Source organism: Leopardus geoffroyi, chromosome C1 (assembly GCF_018350155.1).
Source record: "Leopardus geoffroyi isolate Oge1 chromosome C1, O.geoffroyi_Oge1_pat1.0, whole genome shotgun sequence".
In the NCBI taxonomy this organism is placed as follows: Eukaryota; Metazoa; Chordata; class Mammalia; order Carnivora; family Felidae; genus Leopardus; species Leopardus geoffroyi.
In genome coordinates, this window is record NC_059328.1 from 98473856 (window position 1) to 98491305 (window position 17450).

Sequence of the window (17450 nt, forward strand, 5' to 3'; positions counted from 1 at the left end):
TTGGGTACGGTGCTGCAAAGGACAAACAGTGCCTTATTTCTTCTAGTGATTGTGACATACTCTGAATTGGAATAAAAAACACAGGACTTCCAGGCTGGTTTTATGTGACACCAACATCTGGATGAAAAGCTAAAACAAATGAAACAAACAAACAAAAAACCCAGCCAGTTAACCAGTTGCTTGTTTCCAAGCATCTAGATGTTGGGTCCTTGTATTGGGGGTGGAGGCAGTCTTGAGAAGAGGAGGAAGGTCGCAGGTGGCCTGATGGCAGGATGTCAAGGGTCTGGAGTGGAGGGCACACTCTTAGGAGTGGGGGGAGATGAGAGGGAAGGAGGAGGGACTGACTACCGAGTGCAGACCCACAGAAGTGTGTCCAAAAACTTGGGGTGGAGGCACAATCAGAAGACAGGAGTAGCTGCAAATGGCCGGATCCTGGTCCCTCCAGGCAGCCATATTAAAGATCAAAGGGAAAAAGTCCGTACATTCCAGAAGGAATCAGGCAGCCAAGTGCCAGTATGAAAGCATTCTTGACTGTCATAGCCTCGAGTGCAGCGAGCGGGCTCTGTGCTCTGCCCGCAGAGTAGAGAATGCTCCTTTCGTCTTCACGGGGTCTGAGCTGTGACGCGGATATTTTCAGTACAATCAAAACAAGATGCTTGGGTGCAATGGCTCCTTTTTTGCTTCCCTGGGGACGTTTAGGGGCCTCTGGGAATAGGAGTATGAGGGGACCCTGTCTCTTTGGTTTCTGGCTTCTCAAGAGCAACTTAACCCATTTACATTTAGGCCTAGGCTTTTGGGACAATGACCTGGTTGACAGCTCCTTTTCCATTTGGGACTTTCCTGAGAGCTCAGGACTCCAGGATCCTGATTTGAGGGTGCTGCTGAGCTCAGTGCCTGAGCGCAGTGGGCCTGACGAAAGGATGGCGGGAAAGTTGCTTGGGTCTGAGCTCCTAGGCCTTTAGCCTGGGGTGGTGATGTGCTTTCTTTTCGTCTCAAACCACAGCGGCGACTCCTCCTCCTCCGCTGCCTGGCCTGGATTTTGGATTGGCTAATCGACGCGGACCGTGTGATTTGGCCATAGCTCAGCTGAGGCCAGACATCCATTTGGGTCCTAGGAGTCAGTGCAGTTGGCGATTAAGGGCCCAGGCTGTGAATTTAGTGATCCTGCCACTTACTAGCTGAGTGGACTCAGACCTCTGCTTCTCTCTCTGTGGGAGTGTGAGGATGCCCACCTTTCAGGCTGTTTGTGAGGATTGCATAAGAGAAATTTGGAAAGCACTAGCTCAGTGAGTGACCTACAGTAAGTGCTCAATAGATGCTAGCTATTTTTTTGTGGCTATTATAAAAGCACTTCTCAGAGAACATCCATTTGCTCTCTTTCCCTCCTCTGGTCTCCCCCCACTTTCCTTTCCTAATAGGAGTCTACATCTGGGAACCAAAAACATGAGAGAGAGAGATAGAAAGAGACAGAGACACAGACAGAGACAGACAGATGATGGATGCTTCCAGAGATCCTCTCAACTTGGCTGGGAGCTTCTTTGTCCATGGTAAGCCAGTTTTGTTATGTTCTAAGGCAATTAACAACTTAAAAAAATATGTAAATTTTAATTAATGCAAAAATTATGAACCACTGTTAAGATTCCCAGGGAGGGGCGCCTGGCTGACTCAGTCGGTTAAGCATCCGACTTCAGCTTAGGTCACGATCTCGCAGTTCATGAGTTCGAGCCCCGGGCTGGGCTCTCTGCGGACAGCTCGGAGCCTGGAGCCTGCTTCAGATTCTGTGTCTCCCTCTCTCTCTGCCCCTCCCTCACTCATGCTCTGTCTCTGTCTCCCCAAAATAAATAAATGTTGAAAAAAATTTTAAAAAAAGATTCCCAGGTAGAGTTAAATCCAGTTGGTAGGTTACTATGCCTGCGAAATCCTGCCTTTCGTACAAGAAGTCAGGGCAAGAAGTGCAAGTGATGGGTGTAATTGTAAACAAGGCCTTTGAAGGTCATTTTCAGATCAAGAATCATCACCTATAAGAAGAGTGATAAACAATGGGGCGCCTGGGTGGCTCAGTCGGTTAAGCATCCGACTCTTGGTTTCGGCTCAGGTTATGATCTCACAGTTCGTGAGTTCGAGCTGACAATACGGAGCCTGCTTGGGATTCTCTCTCTCCCTCTCTCTGCTCCTCCCCTGCTCGCTCTCTCTCTCTCTCTCTCTCTCTCTCAAAATAAATAAACTTAAAAAAATTAAAGAGAAGAATAAATAACATTTCAGACACTATAAATTTCTTTTCTTTTTTCCTCCCTGCCTCTCTCTCTCTCTCTCTCTCTCTCTCTCCCCCTCTCCCTCTTTCTTGCTTGCTTACTTGCTTGTTCTTCATGTGTGGCTCATGCCTACCTGATTTTGGAAATTCTAGTGAAAAATTCTAATGAAAAATTCTAATGCTTGGCCCATAGTAGGTGCTCAATAAAATTAGTTTGAATGAATTTCTTCCTTCCTTGGAAACATTTTTCTAAAATATTATTTTATATACCATGTAAGTTTTAATATTTTTCTAATTAAATTTTCTACTATGAGTGAACTTTTAGCTATTTCCTTCACCACCCTCCATGTTTATACATTGAAATGGAGAAAGTGCTTTTGGGTAGCACTGGACTTGGGAGCTAGGGACTGGAAGGGACAGGGCAATATTATTTTCCTCTCCCCTCGGCTTCTCCACACATGTTAGCTTTATCCTGCTGTCACTGTGGAGATGCTTTCTAAGCTTTACTGGTCACATCATGGGAAAATTGGTCCCCCCCACCACTCCTGAGTCTTTACATCTTCCTTGCTCAAGCCTTTGGTCCAGACTGAGATTGGCATTTCTGAGCCCCTATTCAGAATTTCACAGAAGAGATTCAGACTGGCCCAGGTTAGGTCAGGGGCTCACCCCTGAACACTTGGCTGTGGCCAGGGCCACATGGCATAGACATAGCTGCCAGAAGTTCGTTCTTCCCACCCTACATGTGGCTGGCAACAAACTACCTACAGTGTTAGGAAGACACATTTTGACTGAATTTGGTATGAGATGAAAGTTTTTGAGCAGCAAGCTACATGTGAGGAAGGTTAATCCGGTAGTAATGTCAGGAATGATCTCAGTGGTGAGAAGAATGATTTACTAGGCATTCTTCTAGCAGAATGGGGGAAGGGAATTTGAAGGCATTGGGGCCTTCAAGAATTCTCTGGTAATAGATTGCAATGGCCATGGAAGAGCTGCTTTTTCTACAACTGTACCCTAGGAGATGATACAGAAGCAGGTTGCGGTAAGGGGAAGAGAGGGGCAGACTAGGGAGGACTTTTTGAGGAAGGGGAGAGAGTTCCTGGTAGGGCTTAGGGTAAGCAATGTGCTCAGCCTTGGGCCTGGACCTCCTTTTCATTGGGGTGCCCACAGAGGGCCTGGAGGAAGCATGTGGCTCCTGGAGACTCAGAACCTGGCTCGTAAGCAGATCTCGTGGCCCCTGACATACTGTGAGGCCCGCCAAGCTTCACCTCTGTTGGAAGGCATTTCTCCTGGGGGAGGGCAGGTAAGCAGTGAGTCACTGACAGGGCAGCCCAGTAACACAGCTTGAATAAAACGTGAGAGAAGCTCTTGACTCATCCTGGCTGCTGTTGTCTGCTGAGTGTGTTGGTATAGACATAAACACACGGACATACACATGCCCCCATACCCTCTCACATGGGAGGGCAGGTCCACAGGGGGTCAGGAGGTGACTCAGAAGGTAGCAACACAGATAACCTGCTGACTCACAGTTTTACACTCCTCAGCTCCCTCCTCCAACAGGGCCTGGGTTTGAAGGACAGGTGACTCACAGACTGACCCTTTCCTCTCTGGTCTGGTTTTTCTCAGTGCTACCCTTAGTTCTCCTGATCACCCCAACCTCTAGGGCATCCTTGGTGTGGAGGCCAATCCAGCCACGTCAGGTCCTCAGCCCCCTCATTCACTTGCTCACTGGGATTTCTGTTCCCTCAGCCTTTCCATTTCTCATCATTCAGTCAGTCAACAAATATTTAATCAGAGTCCACGATGCGCCAGCTCCCTGCTGGGTGCTGGGGATCCAGCCGTGCACAAGAAATGACCCCCGCCTCAGGGAGCTATGACCTCCTTAGGGGGGTTGTCCTGACTCACTTTCTGTGGAAGTTGGTCCAGTCAGGAAAGAGATACCTCTTCAAACGCCCCTGTCTCCATAGCTCCATGGAGCTCTTGCTTCTGGGTAGTGACTGGTGGCATCTCTAGTCTGGCCCAAGTGGCTGAATCCTTTCCCATGTACCTACTTCATATTTCTTGCCACCTGAAGAGAGTGATTCCTCTTCCTTCCATCAAATGTGTAGCAATTTGGGACTCTTTTGTAGGCAAAAGGCTGGGAATGTGTACAGAACCCCCCCCCCCCCCACACACACACACACTAGCCCCTAGCCCTGCTCCTAGACACTTGGTCACTGCCCATGGTCTTGCCCTGGGAGCAGCACTTGCTTCATTGACTGAGCCTTAAGGTTTTGCATGTATTTGATAATCACAATGACTCTATGAGAAAGACTGTTTGTCATCAGTTCATAGTATCATCATCATTGTCTTTCATCCCAACAAACTTAGGCTAAGAGAGGTGAAATCCCATTGATCACACAGCTTATAAAGAGACACTCCTGGTCTGCCCAGAACCCATTGCTCTCAATGCTCGCACGTATCGGACAAAGAAAATGAAGGACTGAGGAGATTCCATAGCTCCTGGAATGGTAGTAGGCCTGGGACTTGAACCCAGGCCTCCTTTCTGTCTGGTGCTCTTTCTCTGACATCACCTTTCAGCACTCTGACCAAGATTTACAGGAAGCTCTAAAGTCTGTGCAGTAGGGCATGAACTACAATGCAACTTTCATCCATGCAAGTCTACACAGATGGGCTCCTCCTTCCTCAGACCTCCCCTCCCCCAGTGACGTCTTGCTTTCCACCCCAGGTCCCCATGGGGCCCATCCTTCCCCACACTTTATTTATGTTGTCTTCTATTGTAAAGATCCTCGGTGTAAGTTACTTTCCAACAATGGCATTCGAGAGTGGAAAGTTGAACCATAAGTTTGGCTGGAAGAGCAAGCATTCTGTTCATCTGCAGACGTCCTCTTTCTCGCTCTTTTGGCACTCATGACTGTTTTTTTTTTTTTTTTTTTTTTCTTTTGTGGAAGAACCTGTGTTTGGCAGCATAGGCCTGTCAGCATCCTTGTAAACTACAGCTTCTCTTAGTGAAAGGCCTTGCATAGTGGGTGCTTAGCTTTCTTTCACGGGCTCCGAGGACTCTCCTTCTGGGAAGATCCGCAGTTCCTTTCCATTCTGCCTTGAGGTGGCAGGTGCTGCAGGCGGGCTTCGTTCCTGAACCTACTCTGAGTCCCGACCTGAGCACTTGAATGGCAGTGAGACTTTGGAAAAGATACTCAACAGCTTCGAATCTTGATTTCCTCAGCTGTAAGACGGGCATCTTGAGGAACACGCAAGGAAAGGAGAATGAAGGCATCTCACACGCAAGATGGTCCAGATGCCCCTTCGTCTTCAACAGATTGAGGACAGTTGGCTGCCATTCACTGCTTGCGAAGGTAAAAAGGCTTAAACTTCAGGTAAACCCCACAGTGATCTCTTTGGTACCCACATATTTATGACATAATCGTTCTCTTGCTGGTCTCTGTGTGTTTTTCTCCAGTGACGTGGTGGGAGACGGTTTGGGGTGCTGTTACCTGTCTGTGGGGAGAAGTAGGCCAGAATGGGAGGAAGTGTGGCTGGAGGGCCCTGGTCCTTCCCCAGATGCCATTTGCCGGTGGTCCTGAGACTTTGGGCAGGACATTATCTTCAGTTTTTTCCTCTATAAAGTGACAGGAAGCCTGAACCCTTTGTCGGGCTGATGAGCAATGAAACGAGATAGCCTTGGGAGCATTTTGTGCAGTGCCTAGTATGGAGTGAGTGCTGCGGGTCAAATTGGCATAATTTTGGAGGGTCCTTGTTTCAAGGGTATTTTTATTTTGTTTATGAGGCAACATCTTCTTGTAGGAACCTCCCCAAAGAAGTGATTCCCCCTCAAGTTATTCCTTGAAGGTCCCCCTGAAATGTTTCCAGTTGGCTGGGCCATGTTTCTGATTTCGGAAATAGAGGCTCTTCTCAGCAAGAGGGTCCCTTTGCGTGAGGACCCTGGCCTATGTAAGCAAGCATTGCTTGTTGTCAGTCCCCTCCACTTTTTCTGGAGCTTGAGGATTCATAATCTTGACCTTGATATGACCTTGCAGCACAGAATTTGGTCCATGGTGTGTTGCTCATTCTGGACCCCACCTGGGATTGGGGGAGAGAATAGGGTTTATTTTCAAAGTGTCCCCATACTGTACATGCTGTTTCCTCTGCCTGGAACAGTTTTTGTCTTCTCATCTCCTCTGGTAAATGTCTAGCCATCATTTAGGAGGGGTGAGTGTGTGTGTGTGTGTGTATGTGTGTATGTGTGTGTTTGTACAAACTTCTCTGGGCCATCCTAAGCGAATTCCATGGCTCTCTTCTCTGCGTACCCATAATGCTCCTCTCACACCGCTATGACGCATCTGTTGTGCGCTGTGCACGGAGGCCCTGCCTACTATCCGCTTTCTGTCTCACCTGTACCCGCATTTTATACTCGAGCCTTACTGTGTTCCCTATAGTTTTACAAAGTGCGGGGCCTCCTCTCAGTTCTGTGACAGCATTGTGTGCCCCTCCCCTGTGTCCCACCCCCGTGTGGTGAGCCCCTGCTCATCGTTGGGAGTCTGTTGAACACCCCCTGCTCCGAAAAGATGTCCCTGAGCACCCACGTCTGGGTGGCCCTCCTGTGGGCTTCAAGGACACCTTGTCATGGTCCCTGTCACACATACTGAGTGGTCGCTATCTGCTTTCATCTCTTTGTCCCTGCTGGACGGTGCGCATCTCAGGGGAAGGGGCCATATATCTTGTTCCTTATTGTATCTCTGAACCAGCCCAGGCCTGTAGTAGTTGCTCATCGTATTAAACCATCACATCCATTTTCATTGCGAGGAGGGAGCTTGTCTTCATTATCTTCATGTCTGCAGTGGTTAGCACAGGCCTGGCTCACGAGAGTGCCTCATCAAGGCTGGCTTACGGCATCGACTCTGAGGCCCTGTTGCAGTGAGCTCCAAAGCTCCTTCTTCCTGGATAATCAGATTTCTCTTTTAGCATCAGAGCACTAAGAAGCTGGAAGGGGTCCCTGAGGCCCATCTCCTCACAGAAAGTTCCAGCTCCCTCCTCTTTCCCTGGCAGGTGGTCCTGCAATACCTTCCCTCCCTCCTCAGCACTTCCACTCGCCCCCCGCCCAACACCTAGCTGAGTGGTTATTGGCAATTCATGTAATGTTTCTGGGCCTCTCTTCAGGCTTAGACTCACTCTGGTTGTACTTAAGAACATGAATTGGCGTTGTCCAATGTTAGCAAATGTTCGCCCAGATCTGGCTGTTGCAGACCTGTCTCTGTCCCCTTCATCTGATCAATATGTTGAGCACCCAGGTCAATGGGAGTCACCCCGTGAGTTCCTGGCCCATTTATTAAAAATGTGGAACAGTTTAAGTTCTTGCTGCCTTGACTGGAAGTCGTTGAGCACATGTTGTTTCCAGCAGGCTCTGGGGCTAGGAGGTCAAGTTTCAGATGCGATTAATTCAGTGTAAAGGTGAGCCTGCCAGGCCTGGAATAAAGAAGAACTGACAGCTGATTTACGATGTGGCTTTTAAACAAATCACCCCTAAAACCCAACTCGTTTCATTATGGAAGGGGCTCAATTTGTATTAAAGTGTCATCCTTGGCCCCTGTAGTCAGCAGCTGGTGGAAAGAAATGGGATTTCAGCGATTCCAGAAAGTGTCTCCACAATGTTTGGCAAAAGCAATGCTGGTGCTCAGGTCCCTCTTACATTTACTTAATGACAAAACATACTGTTGGCACCTGGGAGCGTGTGTGACTGAACAAAAATAGCTCTGGGAGGCCCCGTCCTCGTCCCTGGGGCTGAGGGTGATCCAGGATGTGCGAAGGCCCCCACGCAAGCTGCCTTTTTGCGCTGGTTGACCTGCTGTGGTTTCTGTCCCCAGAATGGGGAACAGGGATAGCGACAGGTCCAGAGAGGAAGCTGCCCTCTGCTTTTGGGAAGCAATGCCTATCTGGGAGCGTCCATAGGACACTTTCCCTAATTAACGCATTTCAGTTCACTGCGTCCCATGCAGTAAATAGAAAGCCTGCATTAGTGTCCAGGAAATACAGAATGTGACTAAACCTTCTCCTAATTCTGGTGCTGACTTCCAGGTATTTCAGTGTTTAATGACACACCATCTTGTTTCTCTTTGCCCTTCCTGTTCCAAAGATGACACGGAACATTTTGGCGCCGTTCAGGAGCGCTGGGCTCAGGTGGAGCCCCGAGGGTGGCGGTGTAAAGAGAGGCTCTCGCAATAGCGACTTGCATTTTCATGGCTTTTGGTCTTCCTGTCCCCGTCCCAATAACAATGACTAAGCGGCAGAGAAGGTGGAGTCATTTCTGAATCCCAGACAGGCCGCCCTGGGGGGCTCCTCGTTAGTGGTCAGTCCAGCAGTGGCTGGCGGGCACGGAGAGCGAGCAATCTGTGTGTACATAAGAGGGCAAAACTTGGAGCAAGAGGCCCTGAAAAGGGATTGTGACTATGGAAGGAAACCCCACCGTGATGTGGGTGCCGATTTAGCCGGACAGGGCTGGGTACCAAGCACGTTCACATCTTGGGTTTCCAGGCTGAGCTTGGCAATCTGTTGGGCCCGAGGCGGATGTGAAATAGAAGATTGCTCCTGGGATGGGCAGCCCTCTCTCTGGGTGCTTGCACACAAAACATCTGGGAGCATCTGGAACCATGAGCCAGAGATGCCAGCTTCTCTTGGCTGGGCAAGTGGCTTCCCGGACTTTGGAACTGCAGTCCATAAAAGGAGAATTTATGAACAAACAAGGAAACTGATCTCTCTTCTGCAACATTAAAAAATATTCTCAATGTGAAGTCTTTATTACTGCCTTTTTTTTTCTTGTAACCCAGTCCAACTCAGTGAATACACTATAGTTCCATATTTCTGTCACCTACCACCTCACCTGCTGAGCCCCTCCAGCAAGGTCTTTGTGTTTCTTCTTTTACATGCATCACATAAGGCCCAGTGTTTGGGGGTATTTATACTTAGATCTATGTCCTTGGTATGGCTTCATGGAAAGAATTTGAACTTTGGGGCCAGACAGATCCAAATTTAAATCCAAATCCAACTTTTCAGTGGTTGTGTGAGCTTGAAAAATCAACTTAACTTTTCCTAGCCTGGTTTTCCTTGTATGTAAGATAGAGACAGTTTCTATTTCAGGGTGCAGTGGGGATTACATGGGGCAATGCGTTATAACTCCAATGTAGGAGGAGGCCTGGGGGAGGGCAGGCCTTATACTCTATGTTGGTAACCATCTCTCCACCACGGCTGTTTGCAGTTTGCTTAAGGGAACACTGTATTATGTTTATTTCTGTATCTCTCTCAACACTCAACCCATGCTTTGTATATACTGATACTCCAATAAATAGTGAATGAACTAATTTTATTTTGAAGTCAAAGTGGTGTGAGGAAGGGATTCAAGGGCAGTGAAAGGGACATCTGACTGGGCCAGAGCCTCCCTACTCAAAGTGTAGTGCATGGGTCACCAGAGAACTAATAAAAATGCAGAATCTTGGGGTGCCTGGGTGGCTCAGTCGGTTAAACAGCAGGACTCTTGATTTTGGCTCAGGTCGTGATCTCACAGTGGATGAGATCAAACCCAGAGTCGGGCTCTGTGTTGATGGTGCGGAGCCTGCTTGGGATGGTCTCTCTCCTTCTCTCCCTCTGCCCCTTCCCTGCTCAGTCTCTCTCTCTCTCTCAAAATAAATAAGTAAACATTAAAAGATACAGAATCTCTTGTGCTGGTTTCAGCAGCACATATACTAAAACTGGAACGATACAGAGAAGATTAGCGTGGCCCTTGCACAAAGATGACACACAAATTCGTGAAGCTTCCATATTTTTTCAATAATAACCAAGTTATGGAAAGAGCCTAAATGTCCCTCAACTGATGAATGGATAAAGAAGATGTGGTTTATATATACAATGGAATACTACTTGGCAATGAGAAAGAATGAAATCTTGCCATTTGCAGCAACGTGGATGGAACTGGAGGATATTATGCCAAGTGAAAGAAGTCAGCCAGAGAAAGACAGATATCATATGTTTTCACTCATACGTGGAACTTGAGAAACTTAACAGAAGACCATGGGGGAAGGGAAGGGGGAAAAATAGTTACAGAGAGGGAGGGAGGCAAACCATAAGAGACTCTTAAATACAGAGAACAATCTGAGGGTTGGTGGGGGGGGGGGGGAGAGGGGAAAATGCGTGATGGGCATTGAGAAGGGCACTTGGTGGGAGGAGCACAGGGTGTTGTATGTAAGCAATGAATCATGGGAATCCACCCCAAAACCAAGAGCACACTGTATACACTGTATGTTAGCCAATTTGACAATAAATTATATTAAAAAAAATATAGAATCTCAGGCCACACCCCAGACCTACTGAACCAGAGTCTGAAGCTTAACCAGTTGCCCAGGTGATTCATGTGCACGTTAAAGTGCGAGAAGCTCTGTTGTCAATAAATGAAGGAGTAAGAATTAGGAAGCTAGCAAAATAATTTGCTAAGACCTACTGGTTTTATTTAAAGGGAACATTTGGGGTGCCTGGGTGGCTCAGTCAGTTGAGCGCCTGACTCTTGATTTCGGCTCAGGTCATGATGGCAGGGTTGTGGGATCGAGCCCCATGTCGGGCTCTGTGCTGAGCATGGAGCCTACTTGAGGTTCTCTCTCTCTCTCTCTCTCTCTCTCTCTCTCTCTCTCCCTCACTCTCTCTCTCCCTCACTCTCTCTGTCCTTCACTCTCTCTCTCCCTGCTTGCCCCTCTCCCCCATTCACTCTCTTTTTCTCTCTAAAAAATAAGAATAAAAAAAATTTTAAAGGAAAATTCTATTCACAATGAAATATAACACTAAGAATTTTAAGTCTGATGGCAGCTTTCCTCCACTTTCAGAAGACCTTGTCCCTGGTGGTTAGTCCATGGCCACAGACGGAGCTGCCCCTGGACTTCCCTTTCCCCTCGGAGCCCCAAGCACCCATCCCTTGTGCCGTGCTCTCAGGAGGCCATGTCGTCCCTGATGGCCACCTCCTCTCCGAGGCTCTGTGAGTCGGCTTGCTGCCCAGGGTCTCCTGGCTTGGCGCCATGGCCCGGGACACACTCAGTCACCACAGCTGTCTGTCTGCCTGAGCGCCAAGCATGGGGACCTTGCTCAGCTCTGCACAGAACACCCATTGTTTCCGTTTGGATCGTTGCCCTAAATTCGGTTCGTTGGAAAGTGCTTGAGAGGATCTGTCGTCTCGCATCCACTTTTCAGAGTTGTGGTGTGTACCTGGAGAGTGGCATAGACCCACTTCTTCCAAAACAGGGTGAACCTTTGTTTGTCCTTCCCACTGGCACAAACCGTGCAAGCGTGTGGTCTTTCTCGCCTTCCTCTTTGGACTTAGGCTTGGTAAATAAGGCATCCACGCGGGGTCTAAATCATGCTGCTGTCTATGCAACCTGCCTTCCATGGGGGTGGGAGCAAAGCGCCTGTGGGTTCTACTTCTAAAATAGGCTTCCAGTCACGTTCCTTCTCTCCACCCCCCTCAGGCGCCACCTGGCGGGCCACTACCCTCCCCGGTACCCTCCTAACTGGGTCCCTGCAGGCTAACTCTCCACACAGGCAGTCAGAGAATCTTTTCTTAAAACATAAATTGGATAATGTCTGTTTCCTGCTTAGACGCTTCAATGTCTCCCCACAGCGCCGCTCTCCAGTCTCCTCTTGGGGACCTCGGGGTGCTGTCTGTCTCCCGCCCTCCCTTCCGTCACCTCTGCCCATCCAGTGCTCCCTAATCACGCTGGTCTTTCACTTCCTGCACCCACCAGGCCCTGTCAGGTTACAGCTGGGCCAACCCATCCTCAGACAGGCCTTCCCGTCCACCCCAGCTAAAAGAGTCACCTGACTCTTATTCTCCATGCCATTCATCGCTTTTCATTTGTTGGCTTTCTTTTTTGGCCGTCTCCTCTGCTAGACCGTAAGCCCCACGAAGGCAGGGAGGGTGCCTCACCATTGTGTCTCCTGTGTCTGCACTGGGGCCTCGCATATGCCAGGAACTCACTAAACGGCTGCCAAATCGAATGAATGAACCCACTGTGTGCTCAGCATTTTCACCCCAAATCCCCTATCTGCCATCCAGAGGCACCTTCTTCACTCCTCTGGGCTTTCTCCGGCAGGTGGATAGACTTGTTTCACGAAGCCTTCCTAATGCACCCTAGCCCAGAGTCATCTTCTGCCTTAGAATCTACTGTGGTACCACTCACCACCCAATCTCTCCTCTCTCATACGTCCCCCGTACACGCACCTGACACGCTCACTTATAGTTACACCTGTTCTCTCTGTGTTGGCTAGACTTTGTTCCTCTGAGAGAGGAGGTGGGGACGGTGGGTAAGTTTGGGCTCTGGAGCCACACCGCTTGAGTTTGAATCTTGCCTCTGTCAATTACTTGTTGGGCACCTGACAAATTCTCTGTGCTTCAGTTTTCTTGTCTAGAAAGCAGGGACAATAGCAGAACCTTCCTTACATGGTTGTTGTGAGAATTAAAAGGCCTAAAACATGTAAAAATACAAAGAACAATGCTAGGCATGTAGTAAGTGCTATATAAGGGTTAGGTATTATTATTATTATTTAATTGAGGAAGAACCCAAGGACCAAAACATGATTTTGCCCTGTGACGTTCTCCTGGAACTGGGCTTCAAATCCACAGAGTTTCCCTAGACCAAGAACCTTTCTACCTTCACCATGGCTGCTAGAACGCTTCCTTTGGGACCATATCCCTGGGGTCTCCTAGGGCTCGGTCACGGATACATGGCAGTGAAAAAGAAAAAGCAATTCAGGTATTGAGCAAAATCATATGTTCATTCAGCAATTTACATCATTCTTCCTTGCTGGCTCCTCAGCTGGAAACGAGAAGACAAGCACTGGCCATGGTCCCCAGGACGGGCTTCCAGTACAGGTCTATCAAGTGACGCACCTGAAGGGAGGGCCCTACCCAGCTGTGGTGTCAGGGCCAGGTGCGAGGAGTCCTTTCCTTGAGCCCAGCCTCCCCTCCCTCCATCTGCCCTTCTGTCTGCCAACTTCTTGCCATCCCTGCCCTCACGGTGGAATTAAGTCTTCTTTTCGTATTTGTCTTAAGTTGTACATCTCACCTTGTCTCCATCTTTCACCACATTTTCTGCCCTTCCCCCAGCCCTTCCCGCGGCGAAGCCTGTGGAGCTGACTCAGGCTTCCCAGGGCTCAGAGCCTTCCCTATGTTAGGGATCATCTGGGGCACAGGTTTATCAGGCCTTTCTCCTGCCTTCTGGATGCAAGTGCTTTTACAAGCACTCCTAGTGACTTGTCTTTAGGGAAGCTGGGGAGTCCCCACCCAGGGCTTACTCATGTTCCTTCTCCACAAAATCTCCACGGTTCTCCCCCAGCCCAGGCTGCATCGAACGCCTTGACCTGGTGACGACTCTGGTTGTGGTTCTCTGTGTTGCTATCTAACCCTCCACAATCCATAGCTCTTCTGCTCATGCAATAAAAATTTCTTGACAGTAAGCATCACGTTTTCTCTCACACAGTGGACCCTCAATACATAGTTGGTTGAAGTTCTATTTTTTCCCTCTCGTTGTATTCATTTTGGATGAAGAGTGGAATGGTTTTACCTACACACCATCAAAAGGCAATGAGGGAAGAGACTTCGAGATACATTAAGCAAAAGAGGGGCAGTGTTCATTGTGATTAAACACGTCTCACACGCTGCGGTCTGGATTACTTGCTGATGCCTACAGGAGAAGATCCATGGACGGAGCTGGGTTGGGTTTCTTGTCTGAAGAGCTATTTCCATTCCCAGCTCCAACGTGAGCTACGTGTGTGACCCTAGGGAGATGTGTCAGCAATCCCAGCCTCAGTTTCCTCACTGTAAAAAGAAGGTTAAGACCCTATATCGTTGGGATGGTTGTGAGGGTAAACGAGATACCAAGTACGAAATCACTCTGTAAACTGTAAAGTGCTGTGGCAATGGTAGTAATTACCCTCAGTCGTCCCTAGAGTTGGTTTTCCAGCTCACCTGTTTTCTTCATAGCCTGGCAGCTTTCCTACCTGGGGCATGTGACTAGAATTTAAATGCCATGCTAGGGAGCCCAGAAAATCTACTTCCCAGCAAGAGCTGTAAAACATCCCATCCTAATCGAGAGAGACAAAGAGGAACAATGACTCAGAGGCAGCTCCAGGGGAGCGGCCAGCTCAGACAGGAGACTCCTCAGACCTCAAAACGTCTTCTTACATGGGTGTGCCAGAGAATGTGAGCAGACCCATTGTAAGCTTTGGTCGTTCAGGGAGAAACTTGGAAACCAGACTATGATTGGATGGGTGTTTAACATCACTGAGAATGAACAAGATTGTCAGATGGTAACACTTAAAATCTGAACAATAACAATAAAAAGACAATAAAGGCATTACAGCGAAAGGGGACTGTTGTCCTGTAAATGAACTCTTAGAAAATCAGATTTTTCTGAATTTGATAAGAATGTATTAGAGGAGGCAGTTTGCAGAGTTCCATGGGCTCTGGCGGGGCTGGGCTGAACGTGTGAGAAGAAAGCAACAGATTTAAAAAATCTGTACAAACACCAATAGAAATAAACTTGTAACTTGTCGCGACGCACCCACATCGTTAGAGACTCTGCCCTTAACATCTCTCTTTTAAATCTGACTCCAGGAAATAGATTTGGAACCGGATCAATCCCATCCTCGACTCTGCCATCCTTCTGTCAGAATTATAAACAGAAGATGATTACAGCACATCCTGCATGTGCCTTCCATGTGGCTCCAGTCTCGGCCTCACAAACGCAGCGAGTAAACACTCTCCAAGTGCAGTTCTGAGGCGTCGCCCTTGTGGTTCGCTCTTGAAGGGGGAGAGGCCGGGAGGCTGGGCCCCGGGGGGCGTCTGCCCTGGGAGCTACCAGCCTTTTCCCTTCTCCTGGTGGCGGACAGGAGGTGGCGGACCCTTCCTTCAGTGCTTTGCGTGGTGGGGTGGAGTGGGGGAGGCTACAAAGGACGGTTGGAAACGTTTTCTTTTCTTTCTTTCTCTTTTAAAAATCCGTTCCATTCCATCCCATTCCTGGAAAACCACAATCCCCCCAGCAGTCTCCGAGTCCTTCGGTTTTGAAAAACACACATTTTGTCTGCTACCCTTTGCTTCTGTGGATCTGTTTCGAGCAGCAATTACTTTCTGTGTAAATGAGTATGGAGCTGAGGCTTTCATTAATGTGTCAGGACGCCAGGCTCCTGTGGTTTGACACCATTTAAATATACAAATTGTTAACTTTATGATTTTTTGACAAATTTCTCCCCTCTCCCGAATCTCATATGAATCTCATTTTCCAAGGAACTGACCAAGGAACTCTGACCTCTTGCCTCAGTCGTTTGAGGGCCTCTGGTATTTTTTTCTTGGCCTGCTACTCTTGAGATCCGAAGGTGAATTGAACTTCAAAGGGCAGCAAGCCAGATGTCTTCTGTCCCCACGAAGGGCTGGTTTCCTCTCATTTGTCTGCGTTCTGTGTGCGTGAATTCAGGTCGGTGTCTTTCTCCTGGGCCTCCCCTGCTCCCAGCTCTGCCCCCAGGTCAAGTTCCTTGTTATTTGTGCTGCTCTGGCATGAGTGTGTGCATGCATGTATGTGTTCCCCATCAGCACCAAAGGACGCCGGGCTCGCACTGTCCAATTCAGCAGGCCGTAATTCACGTGGTTCATGTTGATTCGTACTGTGCGCTTGAAATGTGGCTTCTGAACGGAGAGGTGCTCTCAGTAAAAGACGCACTCGATGTCAAAGATTTAGTATGAAAAATAAAGCGTAACATGTCTCAATATGCTTTTATATGGATTACACACCGCATTGATAATATCGTGGATAGATTGGGTTAAACTAAATATGTTATCCATATTAATTTCACCTCTTTTTAAAGTGTGGCCACGAGATCATGTAAAATGACATATGTGGCTCACGTAACATTTCTGTGGGACGGTGGTCATCTGGACCGATGATGGAGACTTTGAGATGCATTAGCCGAGTCACAGGCTTTGTCTGCACTTGCGCTGGTAGCCTGCAAATGTTAAGGCTCTGCCGTGATGAGTAGGTAGGCTTTCAACAATCACGTTCCATAACTTGGAACTGCGGAGACACTCTGTCTTCATGTGTACCTTCAGGATGCCACATCGAGTCAAGTTTCTCAGGTGATCCCTCTTCCCTGGCCAGGCTGATGTCCTGTGCATGTCCTCGTGTGTGGCATAGAGAGCCTCGTGCTCACTGGCCTGGGGCTGGACGGAGGCTGCTGGTGACTCAGACCTGGCTGCAGGCCCCCAGTATACCATGAGTATGTTTGTCCTAGGCAGTATCCAATCGCTTGCCACCAAGTCTGGGCTGGATCACTTCTCTTTGACCTTGACATGTTTAGGATGCAGCTCAGCAGGAAAGGACTTTAAAGATTAGGTAGTCTAATCTTTCCATTTGACAAAAGAGGGCATCAAGACTCAGCCGTATGGGGTGAGAGGGCGGTTTTTATGAGCTTTAGATGTTGGCAGCAGAAGTTGCAAGTTCAAATCCTAGCTCTGCCACTTCTTAGCCAGGAGAACTTGGGTAGGTTAGTTGAACATTTCTGGGTTCAGTTTAGATGCCTGTCTAATTAAATGAGGATCATCATATCTCTCTCAAGGAATTGTTGTAAGAATGAAATAAAAGATGCTTGTAAATGCCATGGACTAAATATTTGGGCCTCCTCTCCTCCCATATTCATATATTATTAAACCTACCCCTCAAAGTGTTGGTGTCAGTGGGTGGGGCCTTTAAGCCCATTAGGGCTCTGCCCTCTTGTACCTGATTAATGCTCTTATAAAGGGAACCCAGGGAGCTCCCTCATCCCTTCTGCCTTGTGAGGACACAGCACAAAGACGGCCATTTACAGACCAGACACCGAATCTGCTGGCGCCTTGACCTTGGGCTTCCCAGCCTCTGGAACTGTGAGAAATAAATTTCTGTTGTTTATAAGCCAGCCAGTCTATGGTACTCTGTTAGAGCAGCCCAAATGGACTGAGACAGTAAATTACTCCTACTATGATCTGGCAGAAAGTGAGTACTTGATAAATAGTGATTACTCTTGAAAGGTCCTACAGCCGATTCACAGCCGAGGTTGGGCTTAGAGCCCAGATCTCAACTTTCTATTCCAGTGTCCTTGTTTTATGGGATACACCAGGCTGGGCATAACCTGTCGCCTCTAAAGTCAA

General features: G+C 48.3%; 1 long non-coding RNA gene and 1 other non-coding gene across 3 annotated transcripts in view; both read left to right on the top strand.

The window, feature by feature from the left end:
• The first annotated feature begins 1364 nt into the window (after nt 1-1364).
• The window catches only part of LOC123598512, a 38372-nt gene continuing 22286 nt past the window's right edge, over nt 1365-17450 (top strand). The window contains exons 1-3 of one of the 2 annotated variants that reach the window (XR_006712659.1): nt 1365-1547; nt 5475-5625; nt 14892-15048. This is a non-coding gene — a long non-coding RNA (uncharacterized LOC123598512). Of the gene's footprint in view, nt 1548-5474; nt 5626-14891; nt 15049-17450 lie in introns of those variants that run through there. The other variant, XR_006712658.1, reaches the window with a different exon arrangement.
• Nucleotides 9958-10064, top strand: LOC123600118. The gene has a single exon (XR_006713497.1). It is a non-coding gene; the product is annotated as a U6 spliceosomal RNA (small nuclear RNA).